This window comes from Amblyomma americanum, chromosome 5, assembly GCF_052857255.1.
Source record: "Amblyomma americanum isolate KBUSLIRL-KWMA chromosome 5, ASM5285725v1, whole genome shotgun sequence".
NCBI classification, from domain to species: Eukaryota; Metazoa; Arthropoda; class Arachnida; order Ixodida; family Ixodidae; genus Amblyomma; species Amblyomma americanum.
The window spans coordinates 179,989,757-180,004,124 of record NC_135501.1 but is presented as its reverse complement, the minus strand read 5'-3'; the positions used below and the strand labels follow the sequence as shown (position 1 = coordinate 180,004,124).

Sequence of the window (14,368 nt, the reverse complement as noted above, 5' to 3'; positions counted from 1 at the left end):
TCACGTGTTTTGTCCCTATTGCATATGCTCAGTCACTATCTTCGCATGCTCAGTAGCTATTTTCTCATTCAGTCGCTCACTGTCTTCACTGATCCCTCCATTCTTAAACAGACACACACTCTCCCGCTCGTGTTAAAGATGGCGGTCTAGGAAAGGCCGGACGAAGTTCGCGCCGTCAGGGTTGTCCCTGTCAGGTTCGAGCTGTGACTATTTCCGGAGAGAGATGAAGCGTCGACTCCGAGCAGGCTTCGCTCTCGGAAGGTGCACGCTTCCTCGCGCCCCTGTCTGTTTACCTATCCGGCGAGCGCAGGGTCCCCCCGGAGCTGGGCGATGTACTGGACAGATGGTCTTCTTTGCCGAGCATCTTGTCCGTGTGCGCTGGGCCGAAGCTATCAAAAGTGTAGGAGGAATAGGAATAAAGCTCAGTGGACCGCGAGAAAAAGGTTGGTGGTAACCCAATTAAGGGAGCAAAGGAGCCCGTGTACCGGCGTGTCTTCCCCCCGGGCGATACAACTTCTTCCCTGTTTGTCCGTTTCTTTTTATTGGTGGGGAAAGGCGCGCACACACTCGGTCAATACGGGCTGAATGGACGCTCAGTACCCGACGGTAAACTAGCTGTCCCGGCGGCGTTTACGCAGCTTGCTTTTCTTGTGTCGTCGGGGCCGCGATATCCCTGTGCCCAATCTCGTCCTTTTTTTTTTGTTCGCTATCTTCTTTTCTAGCTCTCCCTAATCTCGGCGGCTTTTTTTCTGCCCCCCTCCCTCCCCCTGGAGGCAGATCTTCACCGTAACTTAGTTTCCAAGATGCTGCTCATCCTTTTTCTTGGTCTTCTTATTTATTTCGTTCGAAATTATTTTTAATATTTTTTTAGTTCTTTTGAAACGTTAGTATGACAGACAGGCTCTCCTTTTCTGGGCGTTCTGTTCCCACAAATCCCTTTTTTTTAGGGCTTAACTTTTCCAAAAGGCCATCTGGGCCCTGCGGCGCACTTAAAACAGCCCTCTTTCTGTTTGCTTCTGTTTGAAGTCTATTTCGTTTAATATCCTCTGTTCTTTTTTTATATTTCGCTCTTGCTCGTATAAAGGTTTGCCTTCTTTATTTACTTGAATACGCCGTGCTATCGTAGTAAATTTATAAATCTCATCTCTTATTTGATGCGTGGTTTGCTGTTTTGGTTTACATTAATGTTTTTGGTTTTCGTGGTTCTTCTATCTATTGAGGTTCACTTGGCGGCCTGCTTTATTAATAGCTAATATATTCCGCTGCGCAGCGGGGATTCATATCTTAGCGCACATTTTTATCTGTCAGATTCATTATTCGTCATCTCGCTTTTGTATTGTACTATTTCTTTTTTATCTTTCTTTACCGCTCGGTCCCCTAAGACCCCACTGTTTTTCCCTTTCGTCTAAGACTATCCCGCACGCTCTCAGTGCCGGCTTGTCTCTTCATCCTGCCTGGACGTTATTTTCTTCTACGCCCTGCATTTCCCTTTCTCTAATTTCATCTTTACCACTTTCGCGCTCCCCAGTTTCATCGTTCCTTCTTCGTATTCAATATTTCTGGCTAGCATAGTCATTTCTTTCCTGTATCCCGCCTTCAACCATCGTCTGCTATGCTTTCTCTTATCTACTTTCCCTGCAACTTTTTCTTTTTCCCTATGGCCCTCATCGGCTATCGTGTGTCGTGCTTTTACTTCCTTACCTTCCCTGCATTTGCGTCGCCTAATTCTTTCTTCCACATATCCCACCTCAGCCGTCGTCTTCGACGCTTTTTCTTCTCTGATTTCCCTATAAACTTGTCTTCCTCTCTTTTCCCTGTCGACTATCGTCCGCCGCGTTTTCTTTCTTTTTTGCTTCCCCATTCCCACTTCGTCTGCTCCTTTATTCCCTATATCCCGCCTAGGCCGTCGTCTGCTACGCCTTTTCGTGTTGATTGCGGGCGCCCGAGAGGAGCAGGAAGGGGGCCTCCGTCCTTCATTACTCTTCGTTACGCCCGTTGAGTCCTAACTCCACGAGCGGAGTCATGGTTGGCGCGAACGCTGTCGTTCTTCTTTCACCTCTCCGCCGCCATTCTCCCTATATTTCCCTTCCGTTTTCTCGTATTTCTCCCCATTTTTTTCTTTTACCTGACGTTCTCCTTCGCGTTCCCCATATCGGCGCAATCTCAACCTTTCGCGCGTCCCTTCGCGGGTTGGTATCCGTTTGGCGGCTCACTTTGGCTTAATCCCTTCGCGCTTTCTCCTAGATCGGATGTTCCTTCATATGTCTGAGGCCAGTTTGTCGTTTCTGCTTGCTTTTGTCTTTTTCTTTTCTTTAGATAGTGCCTGAATGGTAACTCACGGTTCTTTGTTCGAGCCGGGGTTTTAGCGTTTGATTCGCTTTTCGTTTAGCGGAGCCTGCCTGATTGTCTTCCCATTCGTCTGCTCCTTCGCGAGTTCGTCTGCGTGTTCGTCTGCTTGCTTGAATTGTTGCTTCCTTTCGTTTGACTTTTTTTTTCGTCCGGCTCTTGATTAAAGGGTTTTCTGAATTGGCTTCTTCCACCTTTTGTGGTGATCACATCGCTCTTTAGAGAGTCTTTTGAAAGCTGAGACTTGGTGTTATCTTCCGCTGCTCGTTTTTAGTCTGCCCGTGTTCTAACTATGTGCACGTCTCTTATCTAGTCACGCCGTGCTCGTTTTAAGTGTTGTGCCTTCTGTGTGCTCAGTTTTATAATGAACAGTACTGCCGGTGTATTAGTACGCCCATATGTAAGGAAAAGAAGCACTTCGTGTTTCGCAATTGGTTGATTTATCGTTTAACTGATATGCGCCTTGCTTTTCACCAGCTTGTCTCATGGCCGTCACCTTTTCTGGTCGATCTAGGATGACACCAAACATTTTTTTTGTTTGGGTTTTTGTTTTTTGAAGTGTTGTTAAACAAATATAACTGTTCTTACTCTTGCTCAGATATTGATCTCTTATCCTGTCTGATGGGGAACCTGTCTGATTTTTTGATATTCTTGAATTCGATTCATATACGGTCTGTGATGTCGTTTGATATTGTTTGTGATAGCATATTTATATCTTCCTAAATTACGATGCTCGGTGAACCGAATGTGGGTTCATATGCGAAGTGAATGGGTGTGCATGTGGTATTATAGACTTTCCTTTTTTTTTAATGCTGTGAATCTTCTTTCGCAGCGGGGAGTCACGTGTGTGAAAGTCATATACTGAAGCGTGGCGTTGTGGTCGAGCATCCGCCTCGCATTCGGGAGGTGCAGGGTTCGATTCCCAGTGCCGCCGGGCGCCTATCGGTTTTTTAAGGGGAACAAGATTTCCTCCGGCCTGGTGCTCGGCTCTTCTAGCGTGACATGCTTGGCAAAAAAAGGATCCTGGACCAAACCGTTCGTTGCCTTGACGGTTCAGAGATAAGTTCCTCCATCAAGCAACCATAAATCCGCCTCGTGCGGTAAAAGTCCAGCTTGTGTCCCTTGTGTTGTTGGTTGTCTGTATATCTCAGTATTGTAAATGCTGTACCAGTCACTCTTAGAGCCGCATTTTAACTCGCAGCGTTCTCTTCTGTGTTCTGCTGCTGTTTTAAAAAGAGCGTTTTAAGTTAACTTTTTAAAGACAGAGCGCCGTTTTTGCTTTTGGCGTGAGTGTTTCAATACCCTTCCCCGCTCATAAATAAACTGGCCGTGAAGCTCTTGATTTCTTCGCGCAATTATTGCTCGTTGAGGTCATCTTACATAACGTCTAGCCCCAAAGCATGACCAAAACACGAAAATTTTGAATTCTTAATTGCGCGAATGAACCCACATGTTGGTATTTCTTTGACGAAACTTTCACCACAGCATAGATACAAGATCGATCAGTTAGATGAAACCTGTGCTTTCCTGCGTAGAAGTGGAAACCATTTTCCTTCTCGTGGTCAAAGACAAGTAAACGTCCCACTTCTTGCGTCCGGCAGGAGCTCTCGAACACCATCCAGGTAGCTTTGAAATATGCGCCTCTTTTTCTGAAGCGATGAGAAGCCCATTTTTGCGTGTTTCGCAGAATTAGCTGGACAGGTTTATGTTCTAAAACCTTATAAACGTGTGAACTGGGCCAAAACTTGTGCATTTATGCCTCAGGATGCAAAATAATTTTTTTTATTCACCCACAGATTTGCGCAGGCAGGGTCGCAAAGCGATCACCCTTCGACCTCGTTAAACGTTAACTGCGTCCCCTAATTCTGTCTGGCGACGCATCGCGAGCTTTATTTTTTTATTTTCCTCTGCCCCTCTCGTCTGGGTCTCTTAACCGACCTGTTTGCGCAGTGATTTCCAGCCCTCGTTAGCGAAGTGCTCTCATCGGGCCTTCCAGACTCCTGTTCGCGAGGGATCACTAAGTCTTATTTTGCGTGTCATTTATTGCTTCGGTTGCGTAATTTCGATTTTTCATGTTGACTGGCATTGTTTGGTCTTTAATCCGCTCCGGGCGTTTCTAATCAGCCCTGTCGTGCTTTTTCCGTTTCCTGTATGGGAGGAGTATCTTTTCACGCTTGGCTTTGCCCACGTCCGGTGTTCGTAATTAAGAAAAATTGGCGGTGGTTTAGCTCTGGTTAAACCTAGAGTCACGCGCCAGCTACAGCTGGTCGAGTGGAACTTGCTCAGCTCAATTGCAGAGTCAGTCTTTCGCCGCTCCGTTTCGCTGGGCGTTCCTTCTTCATCTTCGTCCCACTTGACACGGCGCATGCGCACAGCTGTTGCAGCTTGGTTTCGCTGGCGCGCCGCGCCGCCGGCAGCAGCAGCTGCTCCGCACCACGTGGCTGGCCACGTGACCAATCACGTGGCCGTGGCGGCGCGCCGCCACCGTCACGTGCCGGCGCCACGGTAACGTGCCACCGCCACGCTGAAGGCTCGAAATGCTACCGTAATGTAGCTATCGCTACAAAAGCACATCGTTTGCTTATTTGTTTTATTATTTCTGCGTACATTTTGGAGACAGATCAGGCTGCCTCGGGGCTAGCTATTTTTTGTCTTTTCTGGAATGGTTTGTGTCCTTTTTCGTGCCCTCGATATATGAAGCTCCCCTTACAAAAATTCCAAATATGGCTTTATAAAATCCAGATATATAGAGAATTGGAATATTTGGACATATATGCTCTTACATACTGTCCTGTGTATTCATATCTGCCCAATTCCCTATGCAGTCAAACCTCGTTATAAGTAAATGTTTTATAACGAAATAATGGATATAACGAAGGAATGACGATTTCCCGAGGAGTCTCGACTAACACGGGCTATAACGAAGCTACGGCTGTAACGAAGTAATCGCCGGGCGCTTTGAACTTCGTTATAGCGAGGTTCAACTCTGTATACATATTTGCCCCTTTTTCTGTCCCTCGATATATGAAGCTTCCCTTACTAAAGTAAGGGAAAAAATCCAGATATGAATATATAGGCGTATCTGGGCGTGTAAGCCCATACATACAGTCCTATGTACCTAAATGTCTCCAATTTCCTATATATTCGTATATGCACCGTTGCTGGCCTTAGATAAATGAAGCTTTTGTCATAGCTTGTGCCTGGCTAGCTGGTCTTCATTTTTGAAACAGTTCTTCATACCATATACCGCTCCACGTCTCTGTTGTCTCGTTATGTTGCGAAAAGCGCACTGGCGCAACAGTATTCTCAGAGCTGCGTCGTATAACAGGGTAGCCGATAATTCACTTTGTGTGCTCGCGCGCTTGGGCCATAGACTCGCGTGGGCACAAAAATTCCAATTACGTCCGGTATGCCCGCGGCGTCGCTGGAATGCCTTCGTGCGGCCCCCTGCGCTACGTTTCGCGGTGTCCAGGGATATCCTGCGGAGCAACCATAAACATGGCAGATAAAACGCACGTTCCTTCGTAGTTTTTGTGTATGTTTGTGCGCGCGCTTTCGTCCTTTGCTTTCTTCTGTTTCCCCCTTTTTTCCAGTGTGGCCAACTGGTCCCCCCAGAACGGCGTTCCTAAGCTAAATTTGTCGCTTCTATTTTGATTTTTTTTTAAATTTTATTCGCGCTTGGCGGTGTGTTATTGTTTACTCGTGTCTTTCGTTCTCGCTTCCTTTTATGCTTTGTTTCTACAGTGTTTTCGGGAATTTGCGCGTTTTCTTTGTTTTCGATTTGGGGAAGCCGGCGCTGCTCAACGCAGAGCACGACGGGGTAATTAGGGAAACATTTTCCCCAATTTCTCCCTGTTTCTCTTTATTTTCTGCGCCGCGCGCAAATCGTCCCCCTCTTTGTGCGAGCGCACAGTTTCCGCTTCTTATTGCCGGGATGGATCATTCACTGACGAAAGTAACGAAAAAAAAGAGGAAGAACCTAGATCGTCCCGACGGGATGTGTAATGGAGGTCCGTTTCGCCATTCCCACTGTCTTCTTCCGCCGATTCCGTCTCCCTCTGTCTCTGTGTCCTCTTCCTGTCTGCTGTGCGCCATTAATTCGACGCTTCGTTGCGAGCAGCACTGTGTCCGGTGCTCGTTTAGTTTATTCCGTTTTTTTTTTCTTTGCTTTTCAGTCTAGAGCTCATCTAATCTCGCTCTCTTGGCGCTGTTCCCTTCTTTGAAAGGGGGGGAGGGGGTTGGGAACGAGTGCCTGTTGGACATTATAAGCTCCGAATTTACAGTGGACTGGTAATTGCCTCTCGTTGTCTGCCGTGCCTGAAACACGTTGTTCGGCGTGTGATTTCCTTTTTTTCTTTTCTTTTCCAGCATCACGGAAGGGGTCTGGCGGCTGATGAGGGTGATTTGGAAAAAAAAAAGTGAAATTAAGTATGTTAGCACTTTGTTGAAGTTTGAGTCGAGCTGCGCAGAAATTCATTAGAAAATTCACTGTCCTTATCTGAGGCAATTTATATTGGGCTAGTATCTTGGAAAGTGGCTCGAAGTGCTCTTGAACTAAAAAAGATTAGAATGGGAAAGGTCTGGTCTTTGAGCGCTGTCAGTTTCACCGCGCAGAACTTGTAAGACATTGAAAGAGGAGGCGATAAGAAGTTGGCGCCAGTGACTGGGCCGGCAGGAGTTAAGGAGATCGACATCTACACTAAAATAAGTGGTATTTGAATAACCGTTCGTGTGGAAAGGGGTGCAGGCTCCTTTTTTTCTAGGTTCGTATCGACGCCTTTGTTTGGGTCCTTATTCCTGGCCGTTTTTTCTGCCCTTTTGTGTGGTTACTGACAATCGTTTTCGGGTAGTGCTTTCATGCCAACCTTGTCCAAGTTGCGTACGTTTAGTTTGCGATCCTTTTCCTCATGGTGTCTTTGAAGCTGTTATGTCTAGCGAACCTGTGTCGTGACGTTGCTCTTTTTTTCTTACCTCTCTCTCCCGTTGGTTTTTCTCTCCCACTTGCTTCTTGTGCAGCTTGTTGCGGATCTAGCTGCAGGTGATGACTGATAGCGTGCCTAATCGCTGTTTATTTGGGTGTCTTGTATGTCTACGTGCCTTTTTTTGGTAACCGCTTTAGCGCGATTTACACTACGCTGAAGCACGAACTAGGCTAGACTTTCTCCTCTGCACCCTGTCAGCGGAAGTTTGCATTGAAATTTGTTTTCAGTGACTTCTGTCAGTCCTTTGTACGCCACATACTTGTCATTGATGGTAGTCTGAAAAACGTTAGTGTTCCTCTGTTAAGCCTTCCGACTTAAATTTACGTCGTCGCAGCGTCCCCATTTCGTTAACTCATTGTGACCTAAATGAATACCCTATCATTTAAGTCACAATGAGTCAACGCTTCTGTGATGCGATATTCGTGTATATCCGCATGTTGTGTACTCTGTGCGCAGCCTGCCGTCTCTCCGAAAGGGCGGGTGCATTCTGTCGGCGCTGCGCCGAATCGCCGCGAAGTACTCGTTGCCGCAAAGCGGGAGACACCCCTTTGCCTCGCGGGGCGCGCTCAACTTTCCTATCTGCATTCGGGCGCGGCCCGTGGACGCGTGGCGCCACCTCGACGCGGCGCGGCCAACTTCACTCGCGCGCGTGGCCGGCAAAGGGGCGTGGGTGACCTCGGCTTTCCGAATCGATTGTCTGGCTGCGTCCTTCGTGCGGCTTTTGCGGCACAACGAAAGAGAAATAAGAACGGAAGGGAAGGATAGAAAGAAGAATAAGCGCTACGAAGGCAGTGCAGCCACCGAGGTGGCAGTAATGTTTGCAGGAGGAAGGCAGCAAAGTGAGGGATGCCTGTCGGAGTTTGTCCGGGTATGACGCGTCGGCTCTGGCTGGCGAGGAGTGTTTCCAGATGGGTTTTGTATTTTTTTTTGCTTCCCGCGTACTACTCTAGTAAACACGAATGTCTGCAGCGGAGCGTATCTCTCTAATGCACGCGGCCTCCGTGTGAGCGAAACTGGGGCGAGGTGGAATTGCCCAAAGATCTGCGTTATGTATTGCTCCAGTGCTTCTCTCGTGCAACTCTTCCAGACCCTTTCTGTCCGTAGACGAATGGCCTGCGTTCCATCTCTTTGCGACGCTTGCGCACGAATTACGCAATATTGTGAGTTCGGGCGAAATGCGGCTGCCTCTATTGGAGGTTTTTCTCCGTGGTATCCGCCTCATTTATTTCTCACCGTTATGTTACCGGGGAACGGGGATTCGCTTGCTTCGTGGGGCATGATTCAGTCAGGCATGTGTTTTCATTCCTCTCCGCTCGCTTCTACATCACATAATGGCAGCTTTCGAATGTCCAGAGTCTTTTCATTCCTCCAGTTTTTTTTTGTGTTTTTTTGTTCTGATTAATTTTATACTTCTTGCCACTTGCTTGTCGCAATGCAAGCTTTTGTTTCCTCGACTGAACGCGGCAGGGTTCGCTTTTTTTTTCATTTTCTGACTGGAATATATCGGTCTTCGTGCTCGGAGGACAACGCTCGTGCGACTTTAAATTTTGCAGTGCTGTTTATTTTTCGATTAAATTCTTGTTTTTTAAATTTATATTCGAATCTGGCCGTGCAATAGTTGTACGGAACCGGAGACTTCCTTTTCCTGTATGCCTTCAGGTTCATGGGCGACAATATTTTTCGGCAGTGGAACCGCTCTCAGGTTCAACGCACAGTAGCAACAGGCCTGTATGGAAATAGTGCGGAACGATTTGCATTGAGAAAATGAAGCATCGTGACTTGTCTTTTAACGATGGTTTTGTCGCTCCGGCAGGCAACAGCTTTGGGCACGTTGCGATGTCTTCTCCCAACGCAGCCCTGCGATGCGGGCAGAGCACGCTTACCAGGGGCTTTTTATTGCTGCCAGCTTCGGTTTGGATGAGCGGGCTCGCCGCCCTGATGCATGGCGTGCGGGGACGGCGATTCCTTTTGCAACATCAAGTAGCAAATCTTAAACAGTGTTATACTTACTAAATGCTTTAACATTTACTCGCCGTGTTTTTATTTTTATACCTTTTTTTAGAAGAAATGCTTGTCCGGCCCCAAGCATTAAATAAGTAAAGGAAAAAAAGAGCTGCTCTTAGTTGTCCTTATTTAATACGTGAGCCGTCGTCACATTCACAAGAAGCTTCCTTTTTTCTGTGTAAATGGTGACCTTCTGATGACGCTAATGGATGCGGATAGACGTGTTGGGCGAAAAGAAAAAATGCTGTAATGCTGTTCTTTCGGGTTTCTTTTTTTTTATCCCTTCGGGTTTTTTTCCTTCATGCGAATGGCAGCAGCTTTATCTCTCTTGGCTATCCGGTGCTTCTCCGTATAGCAACTTTAACTCGTCAGCGGCAAAGCGTTGAAGCAAGCAATGAAAGTGAAAGGCAACCCGCGAGGAGGGTATTCTGTTGCTGTCGCGGCACGGTTGAGTTGGCTCCGTGTGCTTGGCTGGGTCACGTTCGGGGCCCCCACCGCCGGCAACGTGCCTCCAATGCGCGCTCTGCTTCCATCACGTAGAACACGTAGTGGCGCTGATGGCAACGGCTGGCAAGGAATTCCTTACTTTTTGCCTTTGTTAGGTTCTTTTTTTTGCATTTTCGGTTTTGTTTTATTCTCACTGCGGACATGTCGGAGGTGTTCGTTCTTTCCGGAACTCTGTGGTTTTGTGGGAAGTAAGTTTCGTGGAATTGTTTGTTGATATTTTTTTGCTGTGTTTGTTGGATGAAATTTTAGGGAGTATTAGGGACAGGCTAAAACAAAGCAGACGAATCGTTTTTTTTACGGTGTTGATTTTTACGGTGTTGATATTTTTTACGGTGTGTTCTTTGCTGCTATCATATCATCCTAATTTTTGTTTTCAGATCCCCACAATGAGTCTTACATGTTAAGCGAATGGGGAATCTAGAGAAAATCCCACTGGGGTAAACAAGGGAAGGTGACGTGAAGGAAAGTCGTGAAATTACCGCCTATGTTCAGGAATGGGTGTTAAACCACATAAAAAAAGGCGTTTTATGTGTGGTTTAAAGTTGAGTTCCCAAGCAGCACAAGTCATCGGCCCAATATTGCACCAGGGTGGCCCCTTCCGGGTCCTTTGTAGGGCCCTCTTTGCCAATACGGTTCCAATGTTGGGCCAATTACTTGCGCTGTTTGGGTTGCGTTCAAGTGGAAGTAATTTCACAAGTTTTTCTACTGTTCGATAGCGGTGGGCAGAAAGTGATTTGCTATAAAGGCGTTTGCAGAACTCTGGTCGTAATATACTCGTACATTGGAAAGTTTAGTAGAAATTAGTCGAGGGCACCGATTTGCATTTTTACAGTCTGGATTAAAGCGTCTAAAAGTTGTGTGCGTCATTCTGCGGGTTAACAGATGCGATGGTGACAAATATTTTTACTAGTTGACCGCGCTTCTTTGCTGTGTCTGCAAACGAGCGCTTTGCAACAGTTCTGTCTTGGCTAACGAACTCTTCGTCGCATAAACTTTATCCGAACTCTGCCGGAGACGCAGTGCGGAGGCAGCGCTTCGTACAAAGACGGACGTTTACCGGAATGAATAGTTAGGGATTAAGACTCACTCATCGTGACGCCTCCGGTTCATCTATAGGATACGCTTTCGCTCGAGGCGAGGCGGAAACTTGCGCAACATCCCGTGCAACTTTCGTCGCACCGTGGTTGCGTAAGCCTCACGAGGGAGCCTCGGAGGAGGGAACGACATTCGAAGCTCAAAGATTTGGCAAACCTGTTATTGTTCGAGGGCAGAAACCGATATATATATATATATATATATATATATATATATATATATATATATATATATATATATATATATATATATATATATATATATATATATATATATACACACAGGTTGAGTTAGATAAATGAGGGAAGAGAACATGGCGAGCGGGGAAGAAGCGAACGCTATATGATCCACGAGGAAGTGGAGAGGGGGAAAATATGAGCTCGGAGGCGTGTGTGCCCCGAGGCTGACTAGGAGGAGCAGTCGCGGATTGCGTCAAGTGTTGCGCAAATACCCGGGAACGAAGGCGATTGTTAGGTGTCCTATCTTCCTTTGCGGAGTCATCGATCCGTACTCGCCAGGAGAACAATGTACGCGCGGATTTCTTGTGAAAGTCGGCGCGGTGTGCTGGGGAAGCGCAGGAGCTGAGGGCGAGGAATTGCGCGGCCATTATTAAGACCTGGCTGTGACGGCAGGCGTCCTGGCGCCAGTAATCATTACGTGGTCGTGCTTTGCACATTACTCGGTTTTCGTTATCTTTCATACAAAGATTCCATGTTAGGGACGGCACTCGCGTTATCTTTTAGATACATGTCAGGTGTTGAAGACAGCCCGGGCGCCAGGTTGAACACGGGATCATGCTCAATATTTTTTTTTTTAAAATCACGTCCCTCTTTAGGAACTCCGAAAGATTTGCGATGGTCGTCCGCTCCGCTAGTTTTACTTTTCTGCGTCGATCAACACGTTAAACTTTTTAATGGTTATCACAGTTATTTTGGAGACGCTGTTGTCACGATTGATTAAACTTCACCAACCTCTCCACGATTTTCGCGGGCTCAACTTATTGCGCGCCTCGCACATAAATTTCGCTTCACTATTAAATGTTTTTTATTACTTATTTCCCAGGGAAATAAATACACAGCCGGTTTAAATGTGACGTAATCGTTCACAGACCAAAGAGACGGCCCGTTGTGGTCTTGCGTGTACACTGTTTAATAAAGCCCTTTGTCTAGTTTTTTTAACAACTATCGATGCAGCTCAGAATGAAGGCTTCAGTAAAACGCCAGTGCTTCATGGAGACGCTGCGTTTTATTCCAGCCTCGTTTGGATGGTAGAGAGATTTGTATTCATTGTTCAGTTCGACCCATTGCGACCGATCGATCTATCTGTCTCTAGATAATAGCGAAATGGAATCACTAGTGGGAACACTGAACACACGGCTCATTTCAGAATCATATCCATTAATATTCACAAGCGTGAAGGGAGCTCCGCCAATGCATCCGCGCACATCAGAGTGGCTTACATTCGTTCCGCTTAGCGTGATTCCCCCGTTTTAGCCTTACCTTGTTTACACAAAAGTTTCGGGTCTCTCTAAATGAATCAGCTTCCAAAGGCGGCTAAAAATGTCCTACATCTGTGCCCTGTTCTAGGAAAGCCGTGTCCGGAACCATGCCTTTCCATGGCGCAACCATTTCTCTCTCTCTCTCTCTCTCTCTCTCTCTCTTTTGCAGTTCGCTTGACGTATCTGTACATTCGGACACAAAAGTTTGTAAGACGCGCGAACCGCAAACAAAACGGATAACTCTTACTACGCTCTGGATCGAGACTATACATGTGTAGACTATACACGTTCTTTAATATGTACTAATGAAATTACGTGATCGCTGACAAACGCAGCGCTTATGGGCCTAGGTTACTTTTCGAGTGTCCTGGAGACATTTTTAACGCGATAGCATTGGAGGCCCTGTTTACCAGAAAAATTTGGTGTCGGTGTTGTGAGCGAAAAATCACGGGTATGGCTCTGGCAGGCGGTCCCCGTAGAGCAACCTAGGAGGCAGGCCATCAAAACTAGCCCAGCAGATAGTGAGCAAACTGGTCATCGTGGCAGGTGGAAATCAATGATTGGTCGCTTGTAAGGACCAATCCGGCCCACTCGAGACCTACCGCTGGGGGCACCTGCCATCGCAGGGCACTGACGCATTGCATTAACCGCTGCACCAGTGTGCCAAGAGGGGTATGTGGACTCCCGGGGTTCTATCAATATAATGTATAGAATGACCTTGTACGTATATGGGAATTAACCCATTACGCAATCGCGTCATACCCTTAAGGCAAAGCTGAAGTCCCCCCCCCCCCCCCCCCTCCCCCGATTTCTCTCGTATAGCACGTAGTGCGCGCGATATGTTGATGTCAGTTGTAACGAACATCGTTTCATCCGTCGGACACAGCCGCTGTGCCAGCCATCGATCCTACCCTTTGCTTTTGCTGGGAAGTTAGACCGAGGGACTGGTTTATTCCGGATCGAACTAGCTGGACGCTGCCTGCCTTTCCTTGCCGGTTTGTTCTTCGTGCTTCGGCCGCCAATCCCCGGAACGCTGGTCGTGGTGTTGTGTGCCCGTTCACGGTTTCACCGGCTCCTCTGCCGAGCCGCGGCGTTGCCCTAAGTACTACGATCGTGCCACACAGCCACCAGCCAGGATCGGCTCCTGTACCGACGCGGTTTCTAGTGTGTACGCGCGCGAGGTTTTTTTTCTTTTTTGCCTGTCTGCGTATACGTGTTTAGTGTGTATCGGCCGAGCCCGGTTTCGACCGATCCTCCAATGGATCCCTTTTATCTTCTTCTTGGGCTCATACTGTGTATCTTTAGGCGGGGATTTTGTGCCTCATCTGCGCTCTTCTCTATTCTCTCGCGTCTGGCCGTTTCCCTTATCGTTTTGCTTTTTAGGCAATTGTTTACTTTTTCGGGAAGCCAACGATGAAATAGTTCAACTGTTAATTAGGGAAGAACTCGGAGGCTGGTGGGTAATATTCATGCGAAAGTAGGTTTTTATTCATTTTTTTTGTGAGGAAATATTCGAGAGGGAAAAGAGAAATGTTTGAGAAGAAAACGTGACGTCAAAAGGGCGCCGCCGGAAAATTAAAGGGTAGGGACGCGCCTGACATTGACCTTTTCGTCGCGCCCTTGTGACCTTTGAGGGAACTTGGGGAAGAGCCGCCCTTTCCACGTTTCCGGCGCTTCCTTCTTTCCGTCTAGTCTGCGCCGCCTTTAGTGCTTCATTAGGTTTCCTGTTCTTTGTGAAAATGCTCGACTCGTTTTTTGTTTTTGTTGTTAGTAGGCCTAATGCTAGGAATCCTCGCTTGTGTGGTTTGGAATCAAAATACGAATGCATGGCTGCTTATCGGATATTTTTTTTTATATCTCTTTCCAAGTGGCCTTCTCTTCGTCTTCCTTCGCGCTTTTCTACGAAAGAGAAATTAAAATAAACCTATATGCTTAG

The 14,368-nt window shown here is 47.0% G+C and overlaps 1 protein-coding gene across 7 annotated transcripts in view; it reads left to right on the top strand.

Moving 5' to 3' along the window:
• The window catches only part of Snap25 (Synaptosomal-associated protein 25kDa), a 196,328-nt gene that overhangs the window by 30,573 nt on the left and 151,387 nt on the right, over nt 1-14,368 (top strand). The gene's annotated exons all lie outside the window — the stretch shown is intronic.